At 41.3% G+C, this 14,991-nt stretch overlaps 1 protein-coding gene across 1 annotated transcript in view; it reads right to left on the reverse strand.

The window, feature by feature from the left end:
• IP6K2 (inositol hexakisphosphate kinase 2) overlaps positions 1-9,455 on the reverse strand; it is a 33,432-nt gene extending 23,977 nt beyond the window's left edge. The window contains exon 1 of the mRNA XM_074957683.1: positions 9,336-9,455. The gene's annotated coding sequence lies outside the window, so the exon portion shown is untranslated. The remainder of the gene's footprint in view (positions 1-9,335) is intronic.
• Positions 9,456-14,991: the final 5,536 nt, after the last annotated feature.

Consider the following 14,991-nt stretch of genomic DNA (forward strand, 5'->3'; position numbering starts at 1 on the left):
TTTTTTACACAATTTATTTAATTACCCCCTGAATAATGTACTGATTTGCATAAGCGCAGATTAGTGACTCAGATTAAGTTTTATTTTAAAGAGCTATAGTACTGCTATCATTCTGCTTAGCTCCCACTTGGGAGTGCAAATTAAAACTGACCCTCCTCTGGTCCAATTCTAAAACTGCAATTAGCAGAATTGCATCATCTCTTGTAGCTTTGCCATGCCCACTATGAATAGAAAAAGGCAGATTTAAACTGACTCACTAAATTGAGACCACAGGCCAGATATGAACTGGGTGAAAAGTTTTGAGAACACTATCAATGAAGATTAAATTCCCCAAGGCTTGAAGCTTGAAAACAATCCAGCACTACTAACATGGTTTGCAGATTACTTATTCCTGTATGAGCATCATGAACTGGGGTAAAAATCTGTCCCTATTGAAGGCAATGATTTAAATGGGATTAGGATTTCACCATAGATTTTTGTTTTAATTTGCAGGATTACATTCTCACATGCATGCAGACAAACAAATTATTGAAATGATGTTGGCTGGAAGAGATCAAATATTTTCCATGTTCAAGATTACAGGTTATTTTCAGGTTTCAGAGTAGCAGCCGTGTTAGTCTATATTCACAAAAGAAAAGGAGTACTTGTGGCACCTTAGAGACTAACAAATTTATTTGAGCATAAGCTTTCGTGAGCCACAGCTTCAGAAGACCTATGACTATCTTAATTACTCTGTCTGGCTTTAATTCCCTCTATATTCTGTTAAGAAGAGTTTTACATGCATAGAAACAAGAACAAGGTAAGCAATCTAGCAAGTGCAAGTTGAAACCAGCAGGCACAGCCTGTCTATAAAAGTCTACAGGATCACATTCACAGCAAGGGAAGGATGACAGGTCTAATATCTGCTCTCTGGAATCCAGTGTACACATAAATGACATCTAAGTAGAAGATAGCAGCCTATTCTCAAAGTAAACAAGTCACTCCATCCGTGTATAAAGTCATGTTTACGCTGAACTGATATTCGAATACATAAACATTAATCAATCCAAAACCATACCAATCAGCAGGTTTCTCAAAGTAGTAGTGAAATGCCAAATCAGGGGTTCTCCAACCTTTTCACTCAAAATGAACACGTCTAACTCTGCACAGATCTGCACAACCCAAGAGATTTTCAACATTTGAATTACCTTTTTAATGCTTTCAAATGGTTTTGATTACAAGACATATTGAGTCCAATGCCTATGTCAGGAGGAGAAAGAGATAATAGTATGTGTAACTATCTGGCTAAAACAAAAAAGCAATGCAGACATAAAACAATACAAACCCAATACAAGTGACCTTAAATTTACATCACTAGCTTTCTCAAAACAGGGTTCCAAGTACCAACTATCACTTACTCTAGGATAAACATAAATCTTGGAAAATGCAACTTTCTTCAATCAAATCTCCTAACAGCTTCAAGGTGAAAAACTGGGCCAGTGCCTTTTTTGGGTTCTTTATGATGTGTAATAAAGGCCTGAAAGGGTTCGTTTGTTTTTTATTTATTTCATGTCTTTATTTTTCCAAGTTTGCTGGTTTCTTCCTGTTTGTTTTACACTTTAGAAATTCAGGCCTTTCCTACCCTTGAAGACTATGACTGACTGAAGATCTAGTGAAATGATAATCATCACAAAAAGATTCAAAGTGGGGGAACTGAGGTAAAAAATAGGAGGGGGAGCATTTTTTTGTAAAGCACAACACAAAGACAGGCATATACTCAGTTTTTTAAACATCCTTTGCAAGTTACCTTTAACAAGGAATCAGACAACAGGAACTACTTGTTTAAAAAGCTCCCCACTTTTTAAATAAAGCAACAATAGTATCTACTAATGCTAGTAGCATCAGACAATATAGGTTACCCTTAGTTTGATTACTTTGCTTTCTTCACAGGTTTGAGTCCTAGACCATGTCTACACAAGAAAAGTGCACCAGTGTAAACTTAGGCTTAGTCTACACTGCCACTTTACAGCGCTGAAACTTTCTCGCTCAAGGGTGTGAAAAAACACACCCTGAGCGATTACAGTGCTGAAACTTTCAAGTGGCAGCGTAGACAGTGCACCCTCGTGGGGGTGGGTTTTTTACAGCAGTGGGAGAGCTCTCTCCCAGCACTGGTGCTGAGACTACACAGCCATGTTAAAGCGCTGCCACAGCAACGCTTCAACTTTGGTAGTGAAGACATACCCTCAAGGTGCGATGTTAAACGAGTGTAAATCCCTGCACAGACACACTTGTTTAGGTTTAAGAGTACCTTATTTCAATTTAGCTTAAACTAAACCAACCTAAGCCTGGTTTAAACCAAAATAGGAATATAGCCTTTGGCACCAATTCAACTAAATCAGTTTAAAATCACAACTTACGTTAAACTGATGCAACTTTCTCATATAGACACGGCCTCAGAAAACATAAAACAAGCAGGTAAGCAGTTTGTCAGCAATAGTATTTCTCACCTTTGTACCCAGGAGTTGTGTTAATCTGATTGATGTCATAATGAAAGTCTGTGACCACAATACCGTCTAAATATCTCAAATAGAGCATAGATGATTTACTGTACATTTGGAACTGATCCAAACACAAAACAGGAGCAATTGCTAAAAGAAAGTCCTTTTTTTCAACGAGCATGAAACAAAGATTCACCCACACTTCCTGACAAACCTCAGATGCTGTAAAAGCTTTCTGCATCATACTACTGCATAGCTACTTAAGTATTCTGGTCAAGTCCCTCTATGTATAATGAAAACAGACGAAAATTGAACATAGGAAAAATGACAAATTCTAGTTGGTAGAAGGCTTAATAAAGCTAAATATCCTGGGATATTTTTAGCAATGTAAATGTGGTGGTGGTGGAGGAAGCTTATTTTTTAAAAGTCTGCTTTTAATCATTATATGCGCTATATAGGCTGGTTCTCAGTCATGTGAGCCACAGAATGAGACTGAGGGCTGTATAAAAGAGATTGCAATAGGAGACATTGCTCTAAGGAAGAAGAAAAGTCCTAATAGCTCAATTTTTAAAAAGTTCTTAAAACCCATTTAATCAGCATACACAGCACTTGACAAAAAATGTTCGCTGACAAATGTATAGTCTAAACACAAGATCAGGAGAGGGCGTATGCTAGGATTATTAATGACGAGAATGGGCTGTTTAAAGAGGAAGGATTTAAAAGAGAGAAGATATCTCGCAAGAGAGACCATTCATTATGGAGTCATCACAATAGAAATGCTCAAAGCAGAGAGCATACAAAGGAGATGAAGACAAGTAAAACTGACTATATAGTCTATATCTACACCACAGGTCATGACCCATAGTGTAGATGCACCCCTACAATCATGGAAGCAGTTTTTCCAATGCTGTAGGAACTCCACCTCCCCAAGTGATGATAGTGAGGTCAACGGAAGCATTCTTCCTTTGATTTAATTGCATTTACACAAGGAATTAGGTCAACATAGCTACAGCACTCTTGGGGGTGGACCTTTTACACGCACAGGTATGTTGAGCTAAATTTTAAGTATAGACCAGACGTAACCTAAAAGAATTGGGATGAGGGCAGGAAGTGGGAAGTTAGCTAGGAGGAAGTTAGAGCAGAGAGGGAAGATGATGTAAGGCCCTGAAGATGAGGCAAAGGAACTTGTATTTGAAGTGGCAAATCAGGAAACCAATAAGCAGCATGAGAAGAAGCAGAATTTTGGACAGAGTGGATGACAGGCAAGGAGGCCAGAGGAGAGACTGAGATGCTCCATATTAGCTAAAAATCTACCTACAAATCTCTGTAACCACTATTATAATGTATCTGCTTCTTCCATCTACCAGACTACAAGCAGCAAATCTTGTGTTGCTGTCGTATAAAAAATTTAAACTGCCTGGTATTTTCTCTTTAACCAAAATGACTCTTTTGTGTGTTATATCCTGACCATGAAGAAATTGAGACTGGAAGAAAAATCAGTGTCAATCTACTGAACAGACCTGAACTTTCCAGCTTGAAATGCAGACTAGCACAAAATGACAACTGTTTTATTTCTTTGAGCATAAGCTTTTGTGGGCTAAAACCCATTTCATCAGATGCATGGAGTGGAAAATACAGCAGATACACCTCTCTACTGTATTTTCTACTCCATGCATCTGATGAAGTGGGTTTTAGCCCACAAAAGCTTATGCCCAAATAAATTTGTCCCTAAGGTGCCACAAGGACTCCTCGTTGTTTTTGCTGACACAGACTAACACGGCTACCACTCTGAAACCTACTTTATTTCTGTGAAAGGATGAACTTTCCTCTATTCAGATAACCCTGGCTCTGAAGGCCATTACTGATTTGAATAGCATTTTTAAAATAAAAAATTAAACAATATGAACAAACATGCTTTACTAGCTTGTGCAGTTTTGATGCTTCTTAAACTAGAAGTTCTTAAGGTCTTTTAAGTTATTAAATAAAGATAAATGTAGTAAACATCTAGGATAATAATCCATCTACATCTATTTACAAAGCAAGAGTACTGCCCACATCCATTCTGACGATTAGTGTTATCACATTAGATCCACTCCAATCTTTCTAACACAACCAGACATACTCATGACATAAAAACCCATTGCTGCACGAAACAGGAAGTTAAAAAAAACTTAAGTGATTAAGCCGTCAACTCAATGCCTCCAGAGACACGTAGCTAGCACCTGACTACAGACATTTAAAAGGGTTTTAATTTTAGCAAACCTTGTTTTCTTCCGCTTTCAAGATGTGTAGTGAATTTTAAATCACTGTCTGGCAAACAAAAGTGGTACCTAGCTCCCATAGCACATTACAATAGATGTCCACTGGTGTTAAACATATCGTGCTGTCTCTTGGTAATTGTATTTTTGTAACAGAATAGGACAGAGGGACCAATTTTTAAACAAAGAAAAATGAAGTGTTTTTCCTCTATTAACAAAAATCCCCTGACAAAAAATTCTGATGAGATGTTTCTAGCTAAATCTGTAATATACATCTCATCATACCTTAAAACTATTAACAGAAAAATTATTGTAATTAAGCGGTTATATCGTGTATTTTACAGATGGTTCCTGCATAGTTACAAAAATACATTAACCTTGAACAGAAAACAGCAAGCCAGATGAAGGAATTCCAGTACAAAGGAAAAATCCTCTTCCCCTGCAATGGAAAATTTTAATCTCTTCAAGCAGGTTGCAGAGATGCTTAGCAGGACTTGGGTTGCCTAGATACCAATCACACCCTCTTGCCAATAGAGACAAACTAACCATCAGCAAATGAAACAACAGACAAGTGAATGAACTAAATTAGTGGGATTTTTATTCCATTGTTCCTCTGCACATGAACGACAAATCACACAGCCTAACCTGGAAAGGGCCAGTTTGTTTAAAATTGATTTAGCGCAAACTCATCAAATGTAATGGAAAAATACTGATAAACTCTAGCCACAATAATCAACAGGAACACAATAGTCATTAGTCTCAAATCACCTTGGCTCTGAAGCACAAGACTGTTTTGCTCCTACCCTAACATTATGAACAGAACAACAGGTAGTATAACGTCAATCTCCTAAACTGTATTCCTAACTCAGAATTAAAGAAAATAGTAGAATTACCAAGGCAGCACTTTTAACAGCATTGCAACAAAGAAAGAATTACCATTTAAATATTGCTATATTCTAACCTTTTGATCAGATAGTTGAATTTTGTGAGCATATTCTTAGCTACACAACAAGTTATACGTGAGAGAAAGCAATAAAAATCAAATGCAGATGATGCACTTCACTATCAATTCTCACAATCTCCTGAAAATATTTAATTTATATCTTGGCTTAATGTTAAAGATTGCAACAAATTACAATGGACTACAACTAAATGAAAGAAAAACTGTATCTTCAGACCTTGTGTACACCAAGATGTTTTTCCTAAAATTTCCCATGATAGCTACCAAGTCCATTTCACTGTTATAAGCTAAACTAAGATGCCATGATTTTGGACACTGTGTATTCTAGACCTGTTCTTACCAGGGTTAGATGAAACAGTGGTTAAAATGCTTGTGGGAAAGCACTGGGGCCATTAATACTCCCACTGCTGCTACCACAAGTGCAGGTGAACCAGTGGCAACAAAATGGAGGTAGTGTGTTCTAGCAGACAGACAGACCATAAGATGGTGATTCAGGATACCATTCCGAGCTCTGCCACTACCCGTCTGTGACACTGGGCAAACCACTTCACCTTTCTGTGCCTCCACTTCCGCTCCCACCACTTGTATTTAACTCTTCAAGACAGGGTGGACATCCTATGTTACATGTAAGAGCTATCACAATTTGGACCCCAGTCTTGGCTGGATCCTCTAGATGCTATTGTAATACAACTCTTAACATAGATGTGGCCTTACAGAAAATTGGCCTGTTTAAATAAATGAATGGTCTACTTGCCTATATGAAATCACCATCATAACTTAAAAGTTATTTGGGTGTTTAATATTCATTTCCAATAAATTTCTGCAACTCACTTCTTTCTGTACAAGCCTTGTCTTACTTATCCTAGTCACTAATGTTCTCTATACATATTTTTGTTCCTAAATATAATGGTGTAAAAAATATTTTAAAAACCTGTAAAAAACAGCCAATACTATTATTTAACTTGTCCTTCTAGATATGAAATCCCTTTGGGGCTCCTATGTCCTAGTTAAATTAGTTTTTTTGTCTAAAATGACTACACATTTTCCTTCCGTGTATTCACAGAACAATAACATTTCTGACATTTGCTGCCCATGCCCCTTCAGCCAATATACCAAGGCAATCTCAGACAAACGCTTTTGCTTCTTTTTTTAAGTTACATTTACTGGGCAGAGGAAGATACAAAAATAAGGAGGTACAACAGCAAGGTCTAGGCATAGGGGCCCTAGTGGGAAGCTCACGTCTCACCCCAGCTGCTGGAATTCTTTTTAGAGTGGTGCTACTCAACCCTGCTCAAGGATCTCCATCTACCTAATAAGATTCTAGGACTGTCATTCTGAGAGTCACGCTGAAGCTCAGAATATCTGTTGAGTCAGTGTGAAGTGATGGAACAGCTACAGGCATGGCTGAGAGCTCCTTTTGTTTAGATTTTCACCAGGTTTAATCATCACTGGAATTCACGGACTGCTACATCCAATTTTTAAGTCCACAAACTTTCTGACTTTATGAATTACACCCATAAGACAAAATGGGCTTTCAAAACCTCTAGCACATGGGTACCTTATGAATTTGAAATTCTCCTCTCCACTGGTGTGGGAGGAAATTGTGTTACCTATAATATGTATTCCTAACCAGTTTCCAAGCTTTAATACTTCCAAAATATAACAAAGCAAGATACACAGAAGAAACATATATATGTTTGACTTTAAAGCGGCAACATATTCAATTTAAATAACTTTGTAAAGGGGGTGAGAACTAAATGATATGAAACAAAAATGCCCATACATTTCATATGTATATAAGAGTGGACTCAGTTCAAAGATCCTCTTTTTAAGCTTCAAATTCAGCACACAACTCCCACATATTCCTAGCAGCAGCTCTCCAGTGGGTTTATAGCTACATAATTGCTGAATAAGATCAATCAAGTTTCAAAATCAAACGGTGTCTGAAGCTTTCTAAACTAAAAAATATCTTATGCCCACGTTAGTTTTAATTTCCAGAGCCAAACACTACCTCTTATGTTCAATGTTTGTCATAAGAAAAAGGCACCAAAAAAACCCTCCTGCCTCTTTAGAGAAGTTCTCCTCAAAGCTTTTCTGGACTATTTAAAGGATAAGAACAAAAGATTCATTTATTAAAATACTGGTTTTGAAATAACCGTGGAATATATTTGGTTGCTGTATCAAAGAAAAAGAAGAAAGCCCATCACTATATGGTGATTCAGTGTATGACTACACTAGAAAAGAAAGGTGTACTTTAACATGTGTTAGCTAACAGGTTATTTCTTTCTAAAGAATGTAAGGCCCAAAACAGGATGGTGTGGGACAACTACAACAGGAGTTTATTTTGGCAGCAATGTTAATACAACAGAAACCACATTTTACAAAACCTCACATAATCCAAAATGCCTTTTTGTCCCTGTGCCTGAGAACATTATCACATGCACACTCAATTTTATTAGCCCTTGATTTTACAAAACATTTGCAGAACAGGGTTTCTACTGCATGCAATGTAGTACTTTGGAACTATGATTAACAAACATTTATTGAATCAAGAAGTGTTTCCTTATACAAGAAATGTAATTACCTTATTTCCATTTCTGTAATTTTTCAGTGATTTTGGAGAAAATACTAAATTTAATTTGTATCCACTATACTGAACCAAAAAAAAACCCCAGCCCTTCTCCCCCCACTATCTAAGCAGGTAAGCAACACGGTTTCAAAATTGGTAAAGAACACTGAATGGAAAACTATCCATTTTTACTCTTACTATAAAACTACCCTTTGTAAAACTGGTTTTGTTGCCTCAGAAGTTCTGGCTACCTCACTATTTGAGGACATCCAGAAACTAGCACCAAATTTCTGAACACTTGTTTGGGGAAGAAGGAAAGGGAGAGAAGAGTTCCTTAAGGAACATGATGCTCGGGTGCTAAAAGTGCTCCCACCACCCCACAGTTATAAATTCCTCCCGAGCCCCTACAGAGAAAAATGCAGTAACTGAGTGGAACCCGGTGCAACATGAAGCCAGTCCGCACGCAAAGAAACAGAGGCACACGAGCACCTCTTTGAGGGACGTGGAAGTGGGACCCCTGTGTGTGCATCAGCCAAACACAACGACGGGGCAGCCCCATGCTTCTGTGTATGCCTGGCACGGCACCAACGCCGGCCGCACGAGGGGAAGTCAGGAGCGGAGCGGGGAGGAACTAGGCAGCAAGGGCAGCGGGCTACAAAGCCTGCTGGGGATTTCCGCGTCCCACGGGGAGGCAGGACCTGGACGGCCCCCAGCAGTGACGCAGGGCTCTGCGGACCCGGACCCCAAAAGCCCAGACCAGCCCGACCGGGAGATGGGGAGCGGGGACAGGGATCCAGTTAGCTCAGCTGGCCCGGCTCGGAGCCGGGTCCCCATGGGAGGAACGTAACCTCGACAGGCCGGCCCCGCTTACGCAGGCTACCGAGCGGTTCGTCAGCGCCTCCGGGTGCGGGCGGGTCGGGCGCGGCCTCCCGATCCGCTGTAGCGACTGGGAGGGGCTGGGCCCAGGAACCGGGGGGGGGAGACTCAGGACCACAGGAACCGAGGGGAGCTGCCGGAAAGGGGGTAGAAAGGATCGGTGGGGCCCGAAGGAGACGGGAGAAGCAGGTTACCTGGGTATCAGATCCCCGCGGCCAGCCGCTTCGCCTCTTTTGTTTCTCTGAAGCCAAAATGGCGGCGCCGAGGAGGGCAGCCCCCGGCTGCCTGGCCCCCCCTCCGCCCCCCGCCTTCCCATTGGCTCGGCGGAGGCAGCTGCCCGCTGATTGGGTGCCCGCGAGAGGCATTGTTGCTAGGGCCGCCGGAGCTGGCGGCCAGGCAGCGCGTGCCACCTGACTGAGCCAAGGGGAGGGGGAAGAGCTGGGGGAAGCTGGGCTTTGAGCGGGCTAGCAGGGGGATGCCGCCGCAGCGTGCCCCAGCGGGCAATGGATGTGGCCAGCCAGCCCCCCTTTGGTTTCCACTCGCTTGCTCCCCTTCTAGCTCCCACGTTGTACATAACGGTGAGGTGCAGTACCCAGCACTCCAGCCTGCGCTGTCACAACGCTCACAGGGCCCTGGGCCTTTGTGCTACAATCCCCTTAGTGGTCCAGCAGGTGCAAGTGTTCCTGTCTCCACCGCCCCTCTGAGAGCCCGTCTGCAGCCAGCTGAAGCAAAAGCTGGAACAGGGTCATACAGAACACGTAAAGATGATCTTACTTTCTAGTCCCACTTTTGCTCCTGTTATGTTGGTAAAATCCCATCTCATTCCTCCTAAACCTTTAGGGAACATTCATTCCTGTTCTCCCTCCTCAGATCCTTACTGTGACTCAACCTGAGTGATCACCCTATTGTAAAACATGCCCTAGGCCTAATGCTTTTTGAAGTCACAACGATGGGGGCCCAACTGCAACCCCATTAATGGACCTATGACAATAGAGCTGCCATCCTGGAAAGAATATAAAAACCAAATAAAAATAATAAGATTATTGCAGTTCAGTTTACTAAGCAACAGACTCGCTCTGCCATCTATTTAGTTTAGGGCTGTCAATTAATCGCAGTTAATGCATGCAATTAATGCAAAACAGATGGATTAATTGTGACTATTTTTAAAATCTAGCTAGTTTTATTCAAACTATTAACCAATAATAGAATACCAGTTTTGTATTCTGTGCTGTAATTGAAATCAATATATTTGAAAATGCAGAAAAAATCCAAAAATAGTTTTAATAAATTTAAATGAGTATTTTATTGTTTAATAGTGTGATTAAAACTGTGATGAATCACAACTATTTTTTTACTCTCATGATTAATTGGGATTTTTTTTTAATTGTTAGCCCTAATGTAGTCATGGGATCAGACATGTCCACATAGGTATAAATTACTAGCATTTTATGCTAATTTTAAATACATAAAAGGTCAGGATGCTAAAAGTGGTAAAAACCACTGCGAGTTTGTCTCACACAGCACCCAGTAAAGAAATCTGTACCAAAAGCAATGCTTAGACCTTTTATAGCATCCCTAGGTATCAGATGCTGTGGCACTGCTGTGACCAGCCAGAGCATGCTATGGAATGGCACGCATCTCACCTCCCACATTTGACCTGTGAATTCCTATCTCAAGCATACAACAAAGAGCAAATGTTCCTTAGTGGCTATCTATTTGGAAATATGCAGTGTCACTTCACAAATGAGGTCTACAGGCGAGGGATCTTTCAGCTGTATCTGTTTTAAAAGCATCATACACACATGCAGCACGATATAAATAATAATTATAGGCCTTGGGTTCTTTTAACCTCAAATACATCCCCCCTCCTTTTTTTTTTTTTTTAATGTTGCAGCAATAGTGAGATTAGCTCAAGGGCTTCTGTTAAGAGTCTCCAGAGTTGTCTGTTTGGAAACTTGCAGATTATCTTCAGTAGAAGCCCTTGGCTCTGGAATTTGCTTTCCTAAGACTGGTGACTTTTGTTGGACGTTTTAAGATTCTATTCTAAATTCTGTTCTCTCAGGACTTTGCCTGGGATGGGTGGCTGTGGAGTATGACCATAGCTTGTTAGATTGGCAGTTTCTCATTGTGGCCAACATTTTTTTTAGTAAATTGTGCATATTTTAGTTACTAAAAGAAAAGGAGTACTTGTGGCATCTTAGAGACTAACCAATTTATTTGAGCATAAGCTTTCATGAGCTACAGCTCACTTTATCGGATGCTGTAGCTCACGACAGCGTATGCTCAAATAAATTGGTTAGTCTCTAAGGTGCCACAAGTACTCCTTTTCTTTTTGCAAATACAGACTAACACGGCTGTTACTCTGAAACCTATTTTAGTTACTGTTCACGTGGGCATGGGTGCGCTAGAAATCATGGAATTGCCCCAAAGTGCATGACTGATTTGTGTTTACTTGTCACTGGGTGATTGATGCAGAAGTGCAGCCCTTTGAGCCCATTGCCTATGTGTGATGATTGTTATACTTCCAGGGGGTGAGTATATTATCATATTATTAATGGCAGTATTAGGTTTCCTCACACCTTGTTCCTGATTGCACTTCTCTCTGCCCTTCTTATGTAGATGCTTGTGAGCAGAGTCCAGGGATAGAGGTCCCTCAGATGCCATAATCCATCTAGTTTTCCTATGATCAGTTTCCCTGATACAGTTCATGACTGTACTAAGATGTTGACACCAGGCCTCATTTGGCAGGTGCAATATTGTGTCTCACCTCTCAGTCCCCACACTTCCCTTCATTGCTCTGTTGCTCTCATGTTCCTTTTCTAAACAGCTGCCTCCTTCTCCAAGTCCCCTTGCACCTCTCAGCTCTGTCATTAGCTAATGACTTGGTTACATTTTGAGACATGGATCCAGTATCAGTGCCTTAGTTACTTGGCCCTGCATGTGACCCCACTGGATCGATCCTTTGGTAGCTTGGCACTCCAGGTGACCCCATAATTCTTATTTTGAACACTCACCCTGGGCTCTTTCTTGTCATTGTATACAAGACATTTAGCTCTGAACGAAGGCGAGAGCTCCAGGAAAATGATTTTCTTGCCCAAACAAGGGAGATGCACCTTGTACACAGCATTAGCACTGAGGCATTTTATTGATCCAGACAATCTCAAAAGTGTCTGCTTCTCGGAGTGGCACACTCACAAAACAAACCATATTTTGCTTCTGCAAACACCTACCTTTTCTTTGAGAGCTGGTGAAAAGTGCCAGATTGACAGTTGTGGAAACGAAAGACTCTTCAGTTCACCCACAGAACTGATACAGCATGCGGAGCAGCAGGGCAAGCTTCTTGTTTCCCCACTGTGCCTCATCTATGATCCAAAGGGAAAATCCTCTAACAGGAAGTTCATGCACATTCAGTGTTTGGCTTCTCTGCTGAGACTGTCAACAAAAGGCAGCATCATGCTAATGGGGGGTCTTATAGCACATATAATCAAGGCATTACGACCCACTCCCTTTATATACAGCAGTAAAGACCTATCAGATGAGGATAGATTCAGTTCACTATCTGAAGGTTATTTTTGCCACAGTCAGGGCAAATAGCTATGCTGTTGTAAAACCTCTTCCATCATTGTAGGAGCTCCACCTCCCCAAGCAACAGTAGCTAGGTTGATGGACCGCAGGGATTAGGTTATGGTGCTCAGAGCTGTGAATTTACCCTGAAACACTGTAGCTATGTCCAGTGCTTAATTTGTGCCAGGGCTGAACCCCGGCACCTCTGGGCTTGCTTGGCAGTTCATAGTCCCGGCACCTCTGGGCTTGCCGCATCAGTTATGAAAATAAAAATATTGCTTGAGCTCTGGCACCTAATTGCTCTTTCATTACAAATTAAGCACTGGCCCTGCCAACCTAACCTTTAAGTGTAGACCAGACCTTAGGTTTAAAGCCTTTTTTAAAATGAAATCTGAGATTCTGCAACACAAGATGGCAGCCTTAATAAAATACATGGACCTGCTCACCAAATCAATGTCGTTATGGTGCTTTCCTAATCATGTGATCCTCCCTGTCTCCCAAAAACCCTTATTCTAGCTACAGGGTGTGGCGAGCACAACATTCATGGTGATTTGCTCTCTGGGGCTTGGATTGATGCACATTGTGTTGTTTTCCAAACAAATTCTTCTTAGATATGAGAGGGTTAATTGGGCTGTGTTTGATTCACTACACAAAAGGAGCACAGCACATGTTTTAGTCACCAGGACAGATTGACAGTGCCATGCTGTCAAGAAGAGCTCTGTGTAGCTCGAAAGCTTGTCTTTCACCAATAGAAGTTGGGTCACTAAAAAGATACTACCTCACCTACCTTGTCTCTCTAATGTGCTGTAAAGAGGCAGTTTAGAATGGAGTGTGGTAGAAATGCACTCAAGTCTATTCTCAACCCTGGCAGAGTCATGAAATAATAATTATAACAAAAACCACTGGAAAAAGAATAATGACTGAAAGACTAATTTCTCTTCAAATCAAAAGCAAAGACAGCTGCCTGGGCAATGACAACCTAATGAATGAGTCATGGATGGAGCACATCAGGCCTTTGTTTACTGGGATTTCTCTAAAGCTGCAGAAGTGGGTGGGCAGACAGCTGCCATTTTAATGAGGTAGGGCATGGAGGAATCACAGGTGAATCATTTCTGCCAGGAGCTGTAATTAATGGATAATATGTACTCCATTCTAAGCTCATTTTAATTGTGGCAATCAGATCTAGGGAATCACTAATAAATCCATAATGTGCAATTTAAGAGTTTATTTTGTCAGCTATGATCCAGAAAAGCTTGGAGGCCTCAAGTCTACACCGCTTTTGAAGGCAGTTATAGAAAGACTGGCTGACTGAGCAGAGTATTGAACAATGGAGCCTTGGTTCTCTTGCTCACTAATTAATATCAAGCTGTAAGAGGAAATGTCCTCAGTTTTAGGGTGCCTCCTCATGCCTGGATGCAGCATTGCAGGGAACTTCACCTTTTGTACCCCTCCCTGTCCTGGTGGCCACTTCCTTGGCTGTGATAGCCAGTCCCTGCTGGTGTCTTCCCCTGACTCCCTTCCTGGGTTTTCTGTGGCTCAGCCTTCCAGCCAAATCAGGTTAACAGTTCACTCTCCTTCCACAGTAACAAAAGATCCAGCTTAACGTCTAAATCAAATGCCCAAACTAATAGATCTTCTACTGCTCTCAGACTCCACTAAAGTTCTTTGCTTCGTGGCCCCTTCTTCTGGACCTGCAGAGTTTCTTTTATCTTGCTTCTTCCCCAGCTGGATTCCCCTACTATTTCCCTTCACCAGGGACTCTGCTGGAGGATCTCCTTATTCCTTGTAGGCCCTATCTCAGGGCTTCCCTTCCACTTGAGCTTACTCTACTCCAGTGGATGACTCAGCGTGACTTCCTCAAGCTCTTCCCAGAGGGCATGGCTCCTTATTCCTCCAGCCAGAGTTTTCCTTTATCTGCTGAGTTCCCAGCTCTATTTAAGTAGCACACTCCCTGCTTCACCACCAGACTGGGGGTCATTCTTTCTAATTAAGTCCCCTTATACCAAAATAGGGTCACTAATTAGCCCTTATGTTGCCAGCTCAAGACTGAGGCTGAGGGATAGCTTCTAAAGAGACAAGGTGGATGAGGTGATCTCTTTTACTGGACCACCTTCCATTGGATAGCTGCTAAGGCATGGGAAGGCTGAGCCCAGATTGCCTGAAGGACCAGCCAGCCCATGACACCAACCCAGCCTGCTCATATGTGAAAGTCTTTGTGTGCCTCAGTTCCCCATCTGTAAAATGGGGAGAATACAACTTCCTTTCTCCAAATTTTGTCTATTTATG

The sequence above is a fragment of the Natator depressus genome, chromosome 7, assembly GCF_965152275.1.
Source record: "Natator depressus isolate rNatDep1 chromosome 7, rNatDep2.hap1, whole genome shotgun sequence".
Taxonomy (NCBI): Eukaryota; Metazoa; Chordata; order Testudines; family Cheloniidae; genus Natator; species Natator depressus.